General features: G+C 36.2%; 1 protein-coding gene across 1 annotated transcript in view; it reads left to right on the forward strand.

The window, feature by feature from the left end:
* The window catches only part of Shoc2 (SHOC2, leucine rich repeat scaffold protein), a 72,746-nt gene that overhangs the window by 478 nt on the left and 54,415 nt on the right, over positions 1–17,853 (forward strand). The window lies entirely within an intron of this gene.

Genomic DNA, 17,853 nt, shown 5'->3' on the forward strand with positions numbered 1-17,853 from the left:
GCGCGGCCGCGGGGCTGTGGGGTGGGGTCTCGGCGCCTCCTCCCCAAAGCCCTGGGCGCTGGGCGGGCGCCTTCGCGCAGACCCTGCGTGCGGAGTGGTGAACTGTCTTTGGGTGTGTTGCCGGGTGGAAGGAGTTGTGGCCGACGAGACCGCCCTGCTAGCACGCCTGATGGCAATCTCCGTGCTGGCTCTCACGGCTAGAGGAAAAGTAGTGTAACTCCCCGCCCCCAGCTAGGAACGCCGGAGGCTGCAGGGCAAAACGATTTTCCCCCAGCCCCTCGGTATCCATTGTTTTGTACCATCCCCTCCCCCATGCCTAGGTAGAAGAATAAGGACTCCGAAGCAGTCTTTTGCCCGCCTCCCCTCCTTCTCTCCCCTCTCCTCTCTCCCTCTTTCCCCCATTCCCTTTCAGAGGGGTTGTGTTAACTGTACAAGTAGGGCTTTACAAACAGGTGGAATACATGTCTTTTCGGGAATTGGAAAGAAGATGCTTTGGGGCTGTTTCCCATCTCATCTCCCCTTTACACTTGCAGATTTGATTTTCTTTCTGTTGGTTTGTGTAAAAGAGGAAACGCTGTTTTGCGATCTAGACCGTAATAATTTTGAGGACTCTAGGCATGCTGAAGGAAAAATTAGGTTGCAGTCGTGGCTTGTGTGGTAAAGTGGTCTCCAGCATGATGATTAGTCTCTTACACCTGTATAATCTTGTATGCTCTTCATACATGCCAGAAGTTCCAACATCTCAGAGGGGTTGCCGAATCAAACACTTGGGGTTGCTGTGTTTCAGAATCCCAGGGTACACTTGTGCAACCGAGTGTTTTTGTGTTTTAGTCATCAGCACTAACAAAGACTTTTAATTTTATTAGTGCACTCCTGGTCTTCACTGCCACCCCGCCTTGGCATGGCCTTTATAACTGTTCTTTGCTATGTACTTGAAGAAATTTAGAGATTTAGCTATTCACAATTTGTAACATTCTACAAAGTAAATTAGAAATATATTTTATCATTTTTTTCATGTGACAGATAAAGATTTTAGATAAATACCTAAATATGTAATCATTTTCCACACATGGAACTTTGGCTGAGTGCTTAAAAAGTATTTAAGTGTATATATAAGCCTTTTAAACTTAAGATGTAAAGTATTTTTGTTAGTTTGAGTATGCATTTGCAAAGTAAAATAGACAAGGGTTTTGTTTGATTTGTACCTTTCAAAGGAGTCAATGTAATGTAAAGCTAAGATGAAATCACACTCTTGAAATCTCAGTTTGGAGTTATGGTCTTGGCCTCGCTTTAGAGTACATTTTCTCAAGGTGCTTACTCAGTTCCTGAAGAAACTGTGTTTGTCTCCGTTGGCACTTGTCTTGTGATACGTCATTGTTTTCTCTCACTCAGAAGTTAGTATGGGTAGAAAAGTGATGGTATAAAGAGATACATTCATATTGTGAACCTGGATTGCTTTTTAGTGTTTTTTTTTTTTTAGATGCCATAATTGGAAAGTAGATCAGAGCTGTTTTTGGTAATTGTAGCAAGTAGAGACCCTAAATCATCATGTGAACGACAGACCAATCATACATTTGAAGTTCTTTATGTTTAAATAGGAACCAAGGATTAGTAAAATACTGTCACGTTGGGTCAAGGATGTAGCTCAGTGGTATAGTTGTATTTGCTCTGTGTTTGGTTTTCTTAGCTCTGTAATAAATAAATAAAATGAATAAATAATAAATAAATAGCTGTTCTTTATGTGACTGGGATAGGGCATAAAGGCTCTCCCTCTCCCAGATATAAACTAAAAGTGTCTATATGAAATAATTTCATAGTGACTTCTGAACAGTTGCTGAGATATAAATGTATTTATTTTATATGTATGAGTTTTGCTTACACGTGTCTATAGCACATGCATACTTGGCAGAGGCTGGGATACTCAGATTCCTGGAACTGGAGTCCAGAGGCTGTGAATAGCCAGGTGTGAACTTAAGCTATAGAAGGTTGAGGGCAGCCGTGTGCGTGCTGGGAATCCAGCCTGGACCCGCTGGAAGAGCAGCCAGTGCTCTTAACTGCCAAGCTATCTCTCCAACCCCAAATGCATATTTTTGTCTTTGGTTATCCATATCAATTGTGAATAAAATTGGGATGTTTTGTGCAAATAGCTGAATTTCAGTCGTACTTGTTTTTAAAATATGCTGAATTACCAATATTTCTTCTATGTTATAATATTTCTGAAAGGCTAGTGTGTTTTAAAAGGTAATCCACATATAAAAACTCTTGGTATTTTAGAACAAAACAAAAACTAGACCTTGTATGTGTAGATGTAAGGGTGAAGATTGAGTGAAAGAATGTCTCTCAGGTTCAGTTGCTCTGCCCTTAATCTGTCTCTCATGTGTGAAGAGGCAAACAATATTTATTTTAAATAAGACATAATTCAAACCAAAAAAGCAACCAAACAAATAAGTTACTTCAGTGAGTGCTGAGGTTGGTAACTTAGACTTGGTGTAAAACTTCTTGTTTATAAAACTATCTAAATTATTCAGGGAGGGAATTTAGATGTTAGGAAGTGACAGTGTTTATTTTTGTTAGATATTAGTGAATGGATAACTGCTTTGTTGTAAGTGAATTGACATTGGCTTTGTAATTTAGCAGCAGAATGGTATGTAAAGTGATACTGAAATGAGTCGTGATTAGGTTGGTAGATAATTTATTTCTTGTTAGCCTTACCATATTTCTTGTATCATATGTTGTATTATACATTTTATAATTATGGCTAATGAACTAAAGCATGAACGTAACTGCTAATTTTATATTTTTAGCTGCTTAGGTTTCATACGCATGCTACACCAAATCAAAGCTGTGCCCTTATAGATCTTTTTAGAAGTATTTCCTCTTAATGAAGTAAGCTTCCAGTATTCTTATCTACTTGTCTAATCTTGACTTAACATTTGACGTTTCATAAGTTACAGGGTACTTGTAGTGTGCTTGAACTTGGACTGTTGCAGAATATTTGAAATGTGCTTGTTAATCAGTATAGGGTGGAGAAAACATTCGTTAAATGTAAAAAAAAAGTTGTATTTTAAAATAGGTACCTATCTTAAGGTAAAATAGTTTTTATTTGATGCATTTTCTTTGGCCTCAACTTTTTAGCAAAATGTCGTTAGTTGGTGAAATAAAGGTGGAATATGTAAAAAGACTCTAAAGCAACTCTTAAGCTTTTGAGATGGTAACCTGTGTTTCTTGACTATGTAGTTCTTGTTGTCCGGTTTGAAAGTAAACCAGTTAGATCTCATACTACCTAATTACAACTTAGGAAGGTCAGAAATGATAACAAAAGGTAGTGCAGTTTGTACAGGAAGGGATTCCTTTATGGGCAAGAATGAACATACTGTGGGTGTCTAAATCATTAAAGGAGGTCTTTAGAAAGGTGAAATCAGCCCATTAAGTATACCTGAGAGATTTTTATGGATTGTTTTTGTGCTATCTTTATAGCACTATGAATTTCTAATGGTTCTATATATTATATATTCTCCATTGCTATTTAGAAGTCCTACCATTTTAATTATATGATTTTATAGCTGATAAACCTTTTATTTGGGCCTGAGGAGATGACTCAGTAGGTAAAATACTTGCTGTGCAAGCATGAGGACCTGAGCTTGGATCCCCAGCATTGACCTGTGCCTCCCCAGAGATTGTTAGGGCCTGGTCTTGCTCTCTGTATAGTGAAGGGGTGAGATCGAGATCTGCTGAGAGAACCTTTCTTTAAAAAAAAAAAGTATGAGAATGAAAGAGGAAAAAGAGGAAGACACCTTATTCTGACCTTTGTGTATATGTGCACACACATACACATAGCAGCACACACACATGCACACACCAGTGCACTCACATACACATACCAGCATACACACACCAGCGCACACACATACACATACCAGCACACACACGTACCAAAAAGATCTTTTAATTTTTCCTTCCTCTCTGCACTCCCACCTTTGTGAGACACAATCTTATATAGCCCTCAAACCCTGAAACACCAGACTGGTCTGCAACTCAAACCTCCTTCAGTGTCCTGAGTGCTGGGATTGTATAGGGAGTGCCACCTTTTTTCTAACGTCCTAGAGGTAATGAGTAAATGGCTTGTTCTAATACAGGTAATTTAAAATAATAATAAAATTAATTTTATCAGTTAATATTTCAAGTTTTCTAGTTTTGCAGTTCTTGTATTGACTACTTGGCTTTCAAGCCTTTCTTCGTAGTTCAGTCTTTAACTTTTCTATTATGCTAGGTAGTTCTTAAGGGTTATAATTTGTATATGTCGTACTTGTCTTAGGTGCTGAGAATTCAGAGGTAAATACCCCTTGTTTCCCACTTTCATTAAATAAGTATTTAATGAATTAGTCAAGTCACACTTACATATGTGTCAATTGCAGTAACAGCTCTGTCATGACAAGTGCAGATGAAGTAAGGCTGAGACTGCTTGTGTAACTGGCAGTGCTCACTGGAGGATATGCCCTGTGTGTGGTAGCTGAAGGGTAGAAAAAGAACAAGGGTTATACATTAGGTTCATTTTGAAAATTATGTGGACTAGCTATTTGGATTTTAATAATATTTTATAAAAATCCCTAAAATTTTATTTGAGGTATATATGTGTACAGACAAATGGATGTCATAGTGTATGTTTGAAATGAATCATCAATAAACCTCACCATCTGGGTCCCACGATGCATCTCAGGCTCTGGGACCACTTGCTTTAACTCACTGAACTATCTCTCTGATATGCCACCCAATATTTTAAGCCCTACTGAGATTTTTATTACAATTTATATTTTTAGTGGTTATTTCCTGTGTACCTATTTCAGTTTGGGCCTTCAACTATTGACCAGTATTAATGTTAAGGAGTATTCATTCAAATTATTGCTTAAAAGTTTTACTTAATTTTGATAAACATTTTAATGAAATACGAAGAGAATGCATCAGCCTAGTTTGTGATAAATGTGAGGCTTACTGATGATTATGTATTTCAAATTTATATTTAAATATCTTTTAATAAATAAATAAATAAATAAAGGAAGATATTTATATACTTAGAATACAGTTAATTTTATTATATAAACGTGTTCCTTCTGAGTATAAATAATAAAAACTTATATTTATACTTAATTGACAGTGCCCATTTCTTAGGTGATCCTGACTCAGTGGTCAGCTGTTAGATCCTGATGGGGAGCTTCATGTGCTTTATTTATTTTCTATACTTGGGGACTGAGGATTCGTTGTTGTTTGAGAAAGGGTCTCCTTAGAGACTGTCCTGGAATCAGCAATCTTCTCCCTCCTAAATCCTGAGATTATAGCTATCACATCTAGAAGTTAAATAATTTTTTATACAGTATTATTTAATGTTTCTTGAAGGATATAGTGAAACTTAAAGAAATTTGGTGTTTTCTGTTTTTTTTTTAGTTTTATATTTCAGCAGTTACCCTAAAATGTTGTATATAATATCCCATATATCTCAAAGTTCTTAGGAAACTAAGAATTTCTGATATTGTCTGCTTTGGGACTACCAGTGTGTCTTTTCGGGCCAAAAGTCAGTTCTCAGTTGATATCGTGTCATTTGAAAGACTTTTGATCTCTATTTTAATCTCTATATTAATATATTTTCTCTATTGTAACATTTATCATTTTGTAATGATTTGCTTAATGTCTTTTTGTTGAAACATACAATTCATGTTGAGCATGGGTTGCTTTTCTTTATTGTTTCTTTAATGTATTAACACAATGTTTTGACCTTGTAGATTCTTTGTAGAAAGTTACTTTAAAAGTTACTAATAATTCAGAGCCCCAGACAAATTGAATAGGCTATTAAAAACGACAGAGAGGAGCACATTTTTGTTCTCAAATACACATTTTTTTTTTAAATTCTTAGAACCCTTCAGAGTTTAATTTAGGCCTTTAAAAAAACTCATAATATGCAATTAAAATAATTAGAAAATAGCAAAAAGGCTGAAATTACTCCTAAGGACTGTAAGAGAATTGACAGCAAGAGCCTGGGAAGCTGGAAAGGGTAGAGAGCTGGGTATGGTGACTGTAATCCAACAGTTGACTGTCGTGAGTTCCAGTCCAGTGTGTGCTGTAGAGAGCTGGGTATGGTGACTGTAATCCCAACAGTTGACTGTCATGAGTTCTAGACCAGTGTGTGCTGTAGAGAGCTGGGTATGGTGACTGTAATCCAACAGTTGACTGTCGTGAGTTCCAGACCAGTGTGTGCTGTAGAGGACATGTCTCATAACAAATAGAAAGGGCAATCGGAAGACATTTATTTATTTATTTATTTATTTATTTATTTATTTATTTATTTATTTATGTTTTTTTGAGACAGGGTTTCTCTGTGTAGTTTTGGAGCCTGTCCTGGAACTTGCTCTGTAGACCAGGCTGGCCTCAAAATCGCAAAAACTGCCTTCTTAGTGCTGGGATTAAAGGCATGTGCCTCCACCACTTGAGTGGAAGGTAGTTTTTCAAAGGTAGTGTTTGATTTTATAACAGCTTAATTTGTAAGCATGCGGAATTTTTCAAGGCGTGTCTTATAGATAGAATAATCTAGGGATAATCAAGTATCATAAAGAAGTCAACTGGTATAATTTTCCAAAGATTAAAAAAATGTATTTCAGAAAAATCTCCAATCTGAATGATACGGCTTAGAACTTTTAGTGTTAAGCTTTTGTTATTGGAAAATTTTGCCTAATGAGGTAAAGCATGATAGGTACCAATGAATATTTAGTGGGCAAAGTAAATGGAAATAAATAGTTCCCTGTGTACGTATTGGAATAGTACAGTAGCCTCTAGACTACCTTAAAACTTTTCTAAGGTGGAATTTTATATTTAATCTCTAGTTTTTTGGGTTAGCTATGCAATATGTAAAATTTTGTAACATAATTTTCTTGTTCAGTGGTGTTTGGAAATGTAACCTGTTATAGTGACATGACAAAATGGTCAAAATATTGTTACAGTTTTTATTGTTTAGTGGAAGTAAGCTTTATTTCTCTTGTCATCTTTCAGTCATTTGGGTTGGGAAGCTTAGGTTTAAGATTACAATTATTTCTTTATTAGAATTTATTGTTGAATAAGAGATTGGATGACCAGAAGGAGAGAGTATATAATTGTGACGCTTTAGTTTGTATATATTTGGGATAGAGGGTTGGGCATTTCACTCAGAGCCTTTATTTTAGTTCAAATATTGGCATTTATATCTTAATATTGAGACATCTTTAATTCTGTGACTATATATGGGTATGTAGAAGAAAAGTTACTTTTGTTGTTAAAACAAATACTGGCTTATCTCCGTGTGTTAATCATAGCTCTGAATTCATAGATGTGAGAGAGATCCTTATATACTAGGAAGTTTAAAATAGTAAATTTTATGATTTAATCTTGAAGATGTTTATTTCTGTGCTTTGGAAGTAGTGTTCTGGAATTCTTAATACTGCAACTATGGCCTCGATTCAGAACACCCACCCAGCACCTGTGGGAACTTGGCATGCTAAGTGGCATGTAGTGCCACAGTGTTTTAAAGCCTTCATCTGCCTGTTGTGTAATAGCTTATTGTTGTGCGTGCAGAGCATGGTGAAGAACCAAGTGTGTGATAGTGCAAAGACTCAAATCAGCAGGCATGTTCGGGTGCAAAAGACCTGAATTAATCAGATAGGATGATCCATGAATGTGTGTCATAAATTGAATGGTAGATATTTTATGCATTAAATAAAACAGTTATTTTGGAGCTTGAGAAATAAAATTGCTTTTTAAAAATAGTCACTATTTTCAAAACAGCTTTAACAATTTTTTTTTTTTTTTTGCCATGCCAGGGGTAGTGGTTTGCATCTGGGAGGTGAAGGCTATAGTGCCCAGGATCTGGGAGGTGAAGGCTGGAAAACTGAAGCTCAGTGTTGTCTTTGGTGTTACAGTCATAGTAAATTCAAGGCCAGCTCTGCCTCAAATTTTTTTTCTTTTCTTTTTTAAAACTAGGGTAAGTTTAGTAACTAAATGCAAATATTTCCACAATCTTGTTTACAGTACTTAAAAAATTCTGTGAATAATTTTCATTTTACCTTTATCAGTAAAAATATTGTATGTAACATATACCTGTGCAGAGACCTGAAGGTGAAGTCATGTGTTTTTCCCTCTCACTTTCTACCTTATATTTTGAGATAGGGTTGCCCTCTGAATCTAGAGTTTACCAGTGTAAGTATTCTGGCTGACCAGAGCTCCATGTCTTGCCTATGTCTACCTCTCCTGTGCTGGGATAACAGATATATCCCTCCATGCTGACTTTTTTCTTGAGTGTGACAGATTTCAACTAAGATCCTCATGCATGCAAAAAAAGCATTCAATCCACACAGCCATCTCCCTCCCCTGTGATCTAATCAAAACCCACGTATACCCCAAGGCTCCCTCTCTAATGATAATCACAATGAGTTAAGCATAAGCCATAGCAGCAAGGAGTTCAGTTCTTAGAAGGGAGGGTTACATTTAGAAGGTAGCATATCCAATTGGAAATTTATGATTTGCTTTAGTGTGTTAATTTATAAAGATAGTACAGTGTCTGCTGTCTTTCACTATTTTGAGTCTCATCAGCTGAGAGAAATTCTTTTTACTCTTAAGTCAAATTAGTCACGGCTGTTTGATGTTTCTTTTGATCTTATATGAGTGGTTTTGCTTTGAAATATTTGGAAATGCACAGATGTTTTTCAAATTCGAAAGTTGCCATATATGTTATATTAACCATTGATCTGGAGAGTTAGCTCAGCAGTTAAGAGCTCTTGCAGAGGACTGGAGTTTGATGAGGGGGGAGTTGGTTGGGGGAGGGGGAGGGATATGCGAGGCGGTGGTGGAGAAGAGACAGAAATCTTTAATAAATAAATAAATTAAAAAAAAAAACAGCTCCCACATGATAGCTCATAGCTATCTGTAACTCCCAGTTCCAAAGGATCAAACACCCTCTTCTGTCCTCTATGGGCACCAGACATTTTGATGTTGAGATTGTACACATGGTAAATTAGAGAGTTGTAGTCCCAGTTAAAGTTTGTGCTGTTTGTTGCTAAATAGGAATTTTCAGCTTTTTGTTTTAAATTAAAATCTAAGTTACATATAAAGTGCTATAAATTTCCTGGGAAACTTCACTTATGTATAACAATATAAACTAAATAATCCTGTATCCACATCTGCCAAACTATTAGTATTTTATCTTGCTTTCTTATCAAGGAATGGGGGAAAAGTAATTTTGAAGGTGCTATATGAATGAATGCATGATATTCTAATTAATATGAACACATAGAGAAAACTTTTACTAGCAGGAATCCCTTTAAACTCCTGTAAGAACTAGTCCTATCTTAGATTCACTTAGCTGCCTTAAATGGGTAAGATTATGTAAGAATGTAAGATTACATTCCTTAAGCATATTAATATTGTCTCATATTTTCTTGTTCTTTGGACTCCTACTTTATCCTTCTAATTTGAAAGAGTCTCTTCTGAAAGTCTTTATCTTGAAAAATAGTTTTATGTCATTTAGAAGCAAGAGTTGTTTATTTTTATTCTTTTTTTTGTTTTTTTCGGAACTTTTCAGATCTTTATAAACAGTAACAAAACATTACACCTGTAGTCTTGCCATCTTTTAGGTATTCATATAAAATTCTGAGTGAAGAAGAGTTGCCTATAAACATGGGAGATAAGGGTTATATTTTCAACCATATCTAGCAGATGTTTATTGATCTATGTTCATTTATGGCAAATAAATTTCTAATGCCTTGTATTATAAAGCACTTCTTATAAAAATGCTTTTTTATGTAAGGAGGGAAATTTTCAACATGGTGTATGAAAACTTAACAAGCCAGATGTGGAGGTGCACACCTGTGGTACACATCTGTAATCTTAACACTCTAGAGACTGGCAGCGAGATCAGGAGTTAGATTCCTGCCTGGGTTGCATAGCAAATTCCAAGTCATCCTGGAATATATTATAGGATGTTAAGTTCTCTGGCAGTGGTTGTTGGAGGAGGCTGCTGCTTGTTTGTTCCCAGCTGCTTAGCCCCAGATTACACAGAAACTGTATTAATTAAATCACTGCTTGGCCCATTAGCTCTAGCTTATTGGCTAACTCTTATACTAATTTAACCCATTTCTATTGATCTGTGTATCACCATGTGGCTGTGGCTTACTGGGTAAAGTTCCCAGAATCTGTCTTTGGTGGCTCCATGGCTTCTCCCTGACTTCACCCTTCCTTCTCCCAGCATGCAGTTTAGTTTTCCCTGCCTAGCTCTGTTCCCCTATAGCTCTGCTATAGGCCCAAAGCAGTTCCTTTATTTATCAGTGGTAATCACAGCATACAGAGGGAAATCCCACATCAAGTGGTTTTGTTTTTGTTTTTAAATTATTGTTTCTAGTTTTTGAAACAGAGTCTCACTTTGTAGTCCTGGCTGTCCTGAAACTCCCTAAGTGGACCAAACTGACCTTGAACTCAACAGAGATCTGCCTGCCTGTGCCTCCCAAGTTTTGGGATTAAAGGCATAGACCACTAAGTCTGGTTGACAGTTGGCTTTTTAAAGTGGGAGGACAGAAGAGATGATATGAAGAAAGGCTTTTCAATAATAAGGGATTTCAGGGAATTTGCCAAGTGAAGAGATTTTTTTTCTGTATTTGTAACAAAAAAAAAGAGCTTGTGCAAAGTACGAGTTAAAAGAAATGGTAGGCCCTGATGTGATTGTGAAAGAGGGTTGTGTGACCAGAGTGTAAACTGGAAAATACTAGGGTTGTGGCAAAAGTGAGCAGGGACAAGATCTTAAAAAGATTGCAAATTACTGTTAAATGTTTGTAGGCTTTATTTTGAGGGCTACTTCTAAGTTTGGACAGTAACCTATTGTTTGAAAGATCACTCTAATTACAGTGATTATGTTAAGAACAGAATGAGGTTGGATATGGTAAGGCAGGTAAGAAAACCATAGGAGAGAATTGCTTATACCTGATTGTGAGTAGGATCCAAGTCTTCTTTGTGGATCGTGGCATTGGGAGTAGAGAGGTTGAAGTAAGGAGAAGTTTTTGGAGAAGAAAATACTAGGATTTGGTAATGGTTAATAGTTAATTACCTAACCATACCTCTCATAAGTAACTTACTAGATTTTTTTAAATGTTGCCATAAATTCAAGAACTTAAGTTTTCATTATTTTAATCCATTGTAATGTTACATAATTATCAACTTACCAAACTTGAAATCACCCCACTTTTGGCCAGCAATTGGAGTTTCAGACAGTTGTGAGCTGCCACATGAGTTCTAGGAACTGAATCTGGATCCCCCGGAAGAGCAGCTAATGCTCTTAATAAAATTTTAAAATAAAAAAAAAAAAGATGTAGGAGACCGAGGTTGATTTCTGTATAAATGATCTCTCTCAGATGTTCCTGATCTCCTACTTGGAGGTCTGCATTGATCATCTTCTCTCTATGCTTACCAACACATTTCTGCCTGGCTTTACCTGCTTGTCTTAAGTGTGTAGCAAGTACTGTGACTGAACACAACCACAGTGTGTGAAGAATAATGAAATAAATATTGACTGAATAAAGATATTCTTGTTAATTAAAATTTTAATGTTCACAATTGAATAAAATTGTCTTTTAAACTGCTAATGTCCCAAAACATGTTTGTCTACTTAAGAATAGATCATTTTATGACCTTTGAATACCACTTGTAGAAAGTGTATAGCTTTTACTTGAAGTGCTGTATAAATTAAGTTCTTTAATAAAGTTCCTGTAGGCTTTATTAACCTTTCTTCTTTTATACAGTCAGGCTTTTTTTCCCCTAAATTTTATGTGTTTTTCTTCTTTGTCAGTTTAAAAACTTACGTACCTAGCCAGTGTTGGATTACTTTTATTGTTGTTTACAAATTGTGAAAGGAGTGCTAATTATTATAATATATTTAATAAATGTTCAATATAGAGATAAAAGTAAAAACCACCCTTAATTGAAGGGTTATACCACTAGCATTTGTTGAATTTTCTTGGACTTTTAAGATTTCATATATATTTGTGAGTGATTAAAAATCTCAGATGAGAAGGCTTATAATATGCATACAAAACAGGGTATTAATATGCCCTTCATGCAAAGTAACTAAGTAATGGGTTACTTACTTACATATAAATGAAGCCCTTATGGTCTGTAGAGGTGGCTTAGTAGTTGAGATTATTTGTTGCTTTTCCAGAGGCCCCAAATTCAGTTCTGAGCATGCATGTTAGGGAGCTCACAGCCACTGTAGCTCCATTTCCAGATCTGTCTGACACCCTCTGGCCTCTGCATGCACCCACATACCCAGGGTGTATACTCATGCAGATGCAAAATTTAAAAAAAAAAAATTCTAAAAAGAAGTAAAGGGGCCCTAAGCTTTATTTCTGACAGGAGATCAGGTACATCACCTAAACACATGCATGTAGCAGCACTGCAACACTTGATATAGGCCAGTGGGTCCAAGGCCACTCAGAGGGTAGCTTCTCAGTCTCAGTTGACTGCTGTCACTGAGAAATGCGGATCCAGTGAACCCAAGTAGTTTGATGTTTTGATGTCTCTCTCTCTCGTTTTGTTTTTAAGAGACAAGTTTTCTCTGTAGCTCTGGAGACCAGGCTGGCCTTGAACTCACAGAGATCTGCCTGCCTCTGCCTTCCAAGTGCTGGGATTATAAAGGCGTGCACTACCACTGCCTGGCTGTTTTGATGTTTTTAATGAGAAGTAGGAATCTAGCTTTTTAATGTATACTCTTAGTGATTAAACGGTAGTGATTTCAGGAAAATTAAAACTGCTTTATGTATTAAATTTTCCCTGAATATTACAAAAGTAGAATGAAAAGATTTTTCTCATTAATAATGTAGATTAAAATAGCACTTTATGTATGTTTCAGATTGATGATAATTTGAAAGATTGAGAATATAAATTAATGGAGGCTCTTTGAAAGAAGACAGTACCTCCTATAAAAATTTTAAATGTATATTGGTTCTTAGTTCAACTTGTAGCAATGTGCCTACAGTAATACTAGTTTTGATGAATGAAAGCTTATGGCCAATAATGGCATTATCTGTCGTGGCAAAAATATTTTTTAATATAAATGAAGAAAACATCATTAGAAACAGCCCATATGTGGGTTGATACAGGAATAAATTGCTATAACCATACCATAAGTCATAGCAATAAGAAAGGATGAAGTATAGCTATATGGAAAGGGTCCAGAATTTACTGCATGAAATTCTAATGGATCATACATTTATACTCTGTATGATAATTAATGTCTACAAATATTCCAGTGGATTATACTGTGTTTTAGTGTCTAAGTTTCCAGTGTTTTGGTATTTCTATGCACATCACAGTAAGAAATTCCTTTTAATATAATGACATATTAAATATTGAACTTTTATAATTTGGAGAAATATATTTGTGCTTGAGAATTGGTATTATATTACCTGTGAAATACAGAAATACACTTTTGTGCATGGTGGTCATAAAAAATACCTAGCAGTGTTGTTTTCAGTAGCCAATTCTTTAAGGTTTCTAAAGGTAGCTAGCCATTTTTGTCAAGTCAGCACAATATTCAAAAGAAGAAAAATAAAATCTCTCTCCTACTCTGAAACTTCTGCTTAGTTTTGTTTTTTTTTAAGTCCAAATAATACGTGTGTGTGTGTGTGTGTCTTACATGCATGTATATATGTGTATCATGTGTATGCTGAGTGCCCATGGAGGCCAGAGGAGGGTATTAGATCCCCTGGAATTGAAGTTGCAAACAGATGTGGGTTCTGGGAATTGAACTGGGAGAGCAACAGCTCTTACCTACTGAGCTAGCTTTTCAGTGTCCATTTTGTTTATTTTTTGATAATTTCATACCTGATGACAATGTATTTAGATCTCCCTCTTCTCCAAATCTTCATGGACCCCCTCCCCCACGACTTCCCCTCTTTTTTCAACTTAACTGAATTCAGTTAGGGATGCCCAAATGGGCATGGGCATAGGCATAGGGCAGCATCCACTGGAGCATGGGTAGCCTATACTGCTGAAGAAAATAGACTCCTCAGCAGCTGCCAAGAGTAACTCCAGGAGGGGTTGGGCTTCCTCAACTTTTTTCCTGGTGCTGGACTGTTGACTAGTTAGGCCTTGTGTAGGTCTTTTTCTGAGCAACCATAGCTGTTGTAACCTCATGAATATAGCATCCTTTTAGGTCCAGAAAGTAGTTTTGTAGCAGTCCTCCCCAACATCTGGCTCTTCAAATCTTCAACCCCTTCTGTGGTGTTCCCTGATCCTTGTAGAGGAGGAGGAGGTGCTATTTAGGGCCCAGTACTCCACAGCCACTTATTCTGTGTGTTTGGCCAGTTGTGAATCTAGATGCACTACAGTCTGCTGCATAAAAAGCTTCTTTGATGAGGGGTGAGAACTATACTAATCTGGAAGTGAGGATAAGTATTTAGATGGCAGTTTAGTGCTGTTACCCTGAGTAAAACAATGGTATTAGGGCCTGTGCTCTCCCAAATCATGGGTTTGTGACGAGGTTTATAGTACCAGATATGGGTTCCCTCTGTACAGTGGGCCTTAAGCCCATTTTTTTTTTAAAATAAAAATCCATTGGTTACTCCTGTAGCATTTTTGCCACTATATTGCGTTCATGGGCAATTCTTGCCAGGCTAGTCATTATTGTAGCTCCCAGAATACACAGCAGGGTATGACTTGGTGGCTTTCATTCTCAGTAGCCTGCAAAATATATTCTAGCACTGAGAAAGCAAGTAGGAATCTTTCAGATCAGTTTAATTTTTCTATGTGTTGTGATCAAAATATAGAGTCTTTACCATCAAGTTTGAGTGAGTAACCAAGAGTAATGGCAGTAGCCAATATTATTTTGGGAGTCTCTAGGACCCTTCCCTGACTAACAACCCCACTGGGTATTCCACACTTGAAACTAGGCTTTTTGTTTACTAACCTATAGCTTCTAGGAAGGGCACTTTCCTTGTGTAACTCCAATTAACCATATATATATATACATGGCTTATAAAGCAGTTGGTTTCCTTACACTTTTTCAAACATCCTTCTTATTATCTTTCTTGACCCCCCCCCCATGGGTGTGATAACACACATGTGATCTAGTCTGAGACTTTTAAAATGAACATTAAACTTAACGGTATCTTCTTTACAACTGATTGAGACAAATTGTAACAAATACAGAAGTATAAAGCAGTTCAGCATAAAGATGTATGCATAGATCAATCCCTTGATCTTATTTTCTGTTGATCATTCAACATTGCCAGGGATTATAACATTTACTTTGTGTTTGGCAGTCACACTTTTTTATAGTCTTTTGACCAGTGCTCAGAGCTTGCCTTTTTTGCCTTAGCTGTTGGCTTGGCTGATTAATAAGGGCAGTATTCCTTGAGTTTTAAGAATTTGCTAGTTTTTAAACTGTTGATTTAATCCTGTTAGTCTGGGTTTATAGTCTTAGGGCACACTTTCTTCCTTGAAGAGTTTGTAGCTATCTGTTGATTTTCATCACTAAATACTCTTTTGTTTCTGTGTTTATAAACTTTAAATATATCTGAATTGTTCTTGCTTACTGGAGTCTTGACAATGTCGTAGGAATTTTCTCTAGTTTATTTTCTACACCAAGTAGGAATCTTACAGTTCAGTTTTGAACCTACATTGAGTTAGTGCCAGATACTATAGGTTAAAAAGGCTCAGTTTCAAAAGACTGCCCCCACTGTAAACACCTGTCTGGCCACAAAGACTTCTAGCCAACTAGCTGCAAGCTCCATTCTTAGGTAAAGGAGTTTATAGAACTTGGGAAATTCTATTTTTGATTATTGGTTCGGTATAACGTATGTAGCACAAAGTCAAGTGGAAGAGGTTTATTAGGCAATATGAGGAAAATGGTATGAATATTTTATTCCTTCTCAGCATCTTGGTATATTTACCAAACCAGAAATTCTGCAAGTTCTGTAGTTTAGAGATTCTTACAGAGGTTTCGTCACATAGGTATGATTGAATGAACTGTTAACCACTTGTTATTACGCTAATATCCAGCCCCCCGTCGTATATGTGCATAGGGATAGGACTGTTTTCAGTAGCCTTATCAGGTAATTGAAGGTGTTCTGTGATACTTCATCAAAACTTGACAGAAGTAATTTTTTGAAGTTTAATGTACTGTTTGTAAGACTGTATAAGTGAGCTACTTCCAGCTTTTTATTTAGAAACAACAACAGACTCATGGGAAATTACAAAAAGAGCATATCACCTGGCTTTTCACAGTGTTGGCATCCTACATAATTATAGTACAATGTTAGTATCAACCCTGGAATTGACATTGGTGTAACACTATTAATTAGATTATAAACAGCTTATATTCTTTCATATATTCATTGAGTGTGTATAGTTTTACATATTTTTATCTCATAAACAGATTTGTTTAGCTACCGCACAGTCAAGATACAGACTGTTTTTTTGTTCAGAAACCAATTGTCCCTCCCCTCTCATTTCATCTATAAGGAACCATTACTTTGCTCTCCTTTTCTGTAGTTTTATCATGCTAAGAAGGTTCTATAAATAGAATTTATGCCACCCTTTTTTTTTTGTGCTTGATATTTTTCTAGGGCTGATGCTCTTGAGATCCAGGTTGTTACATATGTCAGTAGTTTGTTCCTTTTTATTGCTCTGTAGTGTTCCCATATGTAGACGTATCAGGGTTTATTTCATTACTCATTAAAAGACATTTGGGTTAATTTCCAGTTTTTGTCATCATAATTAATATTCCTATCAACAGTGGTGGACAGATTTTTGTGCCAACATGTTTTTTAATTTTATGGGAATAAATGCCAAGAACTGCAGTTGCAAGAAACAGTGTATATAAGTACAGTATGGACTGTTTTTAGAGGAGCTGCACCCACACTATTTTGCCTTCACCCTAAACATGTGAAATATGTATTCTCTCTGTAACCTCATTAGCATTTTGCTGTGATCTTGTTTTTACTTTAGGTTTCTGCTAGATATGTAATGAAGTGTCATTATGATTATTATTATTATTTTTTCCGAGACAGGGTTTCTCTGTGTAACAGTCTAGCTGACCTGGAACTAGCTCTTGTAGAACAGGCTGGCCTCAAACTCAAGGAGATCCACCTGCCTCTGTCTCCTAAGTGCTGGAATTAAAGGTGTGTGTGGCAACACCACCAGGCGATGATACCATTTTTATAAACTGCTGTGTTGGTATTTTGTATATGATTGTGGATAAATGAGTTATTCTTCCTTCAGAAAGAACATCAGATTTTAGTAAAGAATACACCCAATTTCCTATTTGGTCTCTCATTCCTGTTCCCTCTTTACTGTTGTCCTTTCTCTTTTCCTCCAGCCTAGCCTCTGCTAGTCCTTTGTTTTTTTTTTTTTTTTTTTTTTATTCTTGGCCTTCTAATTTCTCTCAATTAATTTAGGAATAAAATATAGATTACCAAATATGATTGAGGAAAACATCTATTAGTTTTAGAGTTAGTTGTTACAAGTTGATACCTGAACTTAGATGCTAAATTTATTTGCTTTTGGTTCAGGTCTTTATCTGTTCCTTTTTATTTCTTTCTTCAAAAACTCTTGTCACCAAATAAATTTGCTTCTGCCCTTCCACTATGCTTAATTGGAGACAACAATACTTCAACTCTTTTCTGCTTCTCTTATCTCCAAATAAATAAGCTTTTTCTGAGTCCATTCTAATCTACTTGAAAAGAAGAAAATGATCTTTTCCTCTAAGACCAAGTTTATGCTGTGTGTGAACCCGTTTCACTGTTCCTTCTAACTTGTATGCTGTATGTGAACCCTTTTCACTGTTCCTTCTAA

Source organism: Microtus ochrogaster, chromosome 8 (assembly GCF_000317375.1).
Source record: "Microtus ochrogaster isolate Prairie Vole_2 chromosome 8, MicOch1.0, whole genome shotgun sequence".
Classification (NCBI taxonomy): Eukaryota; Metazoa; Chordata; class Mammalia; order Rodentia; family Cricetidae; genus Microtus; species Microtus ochrogaster.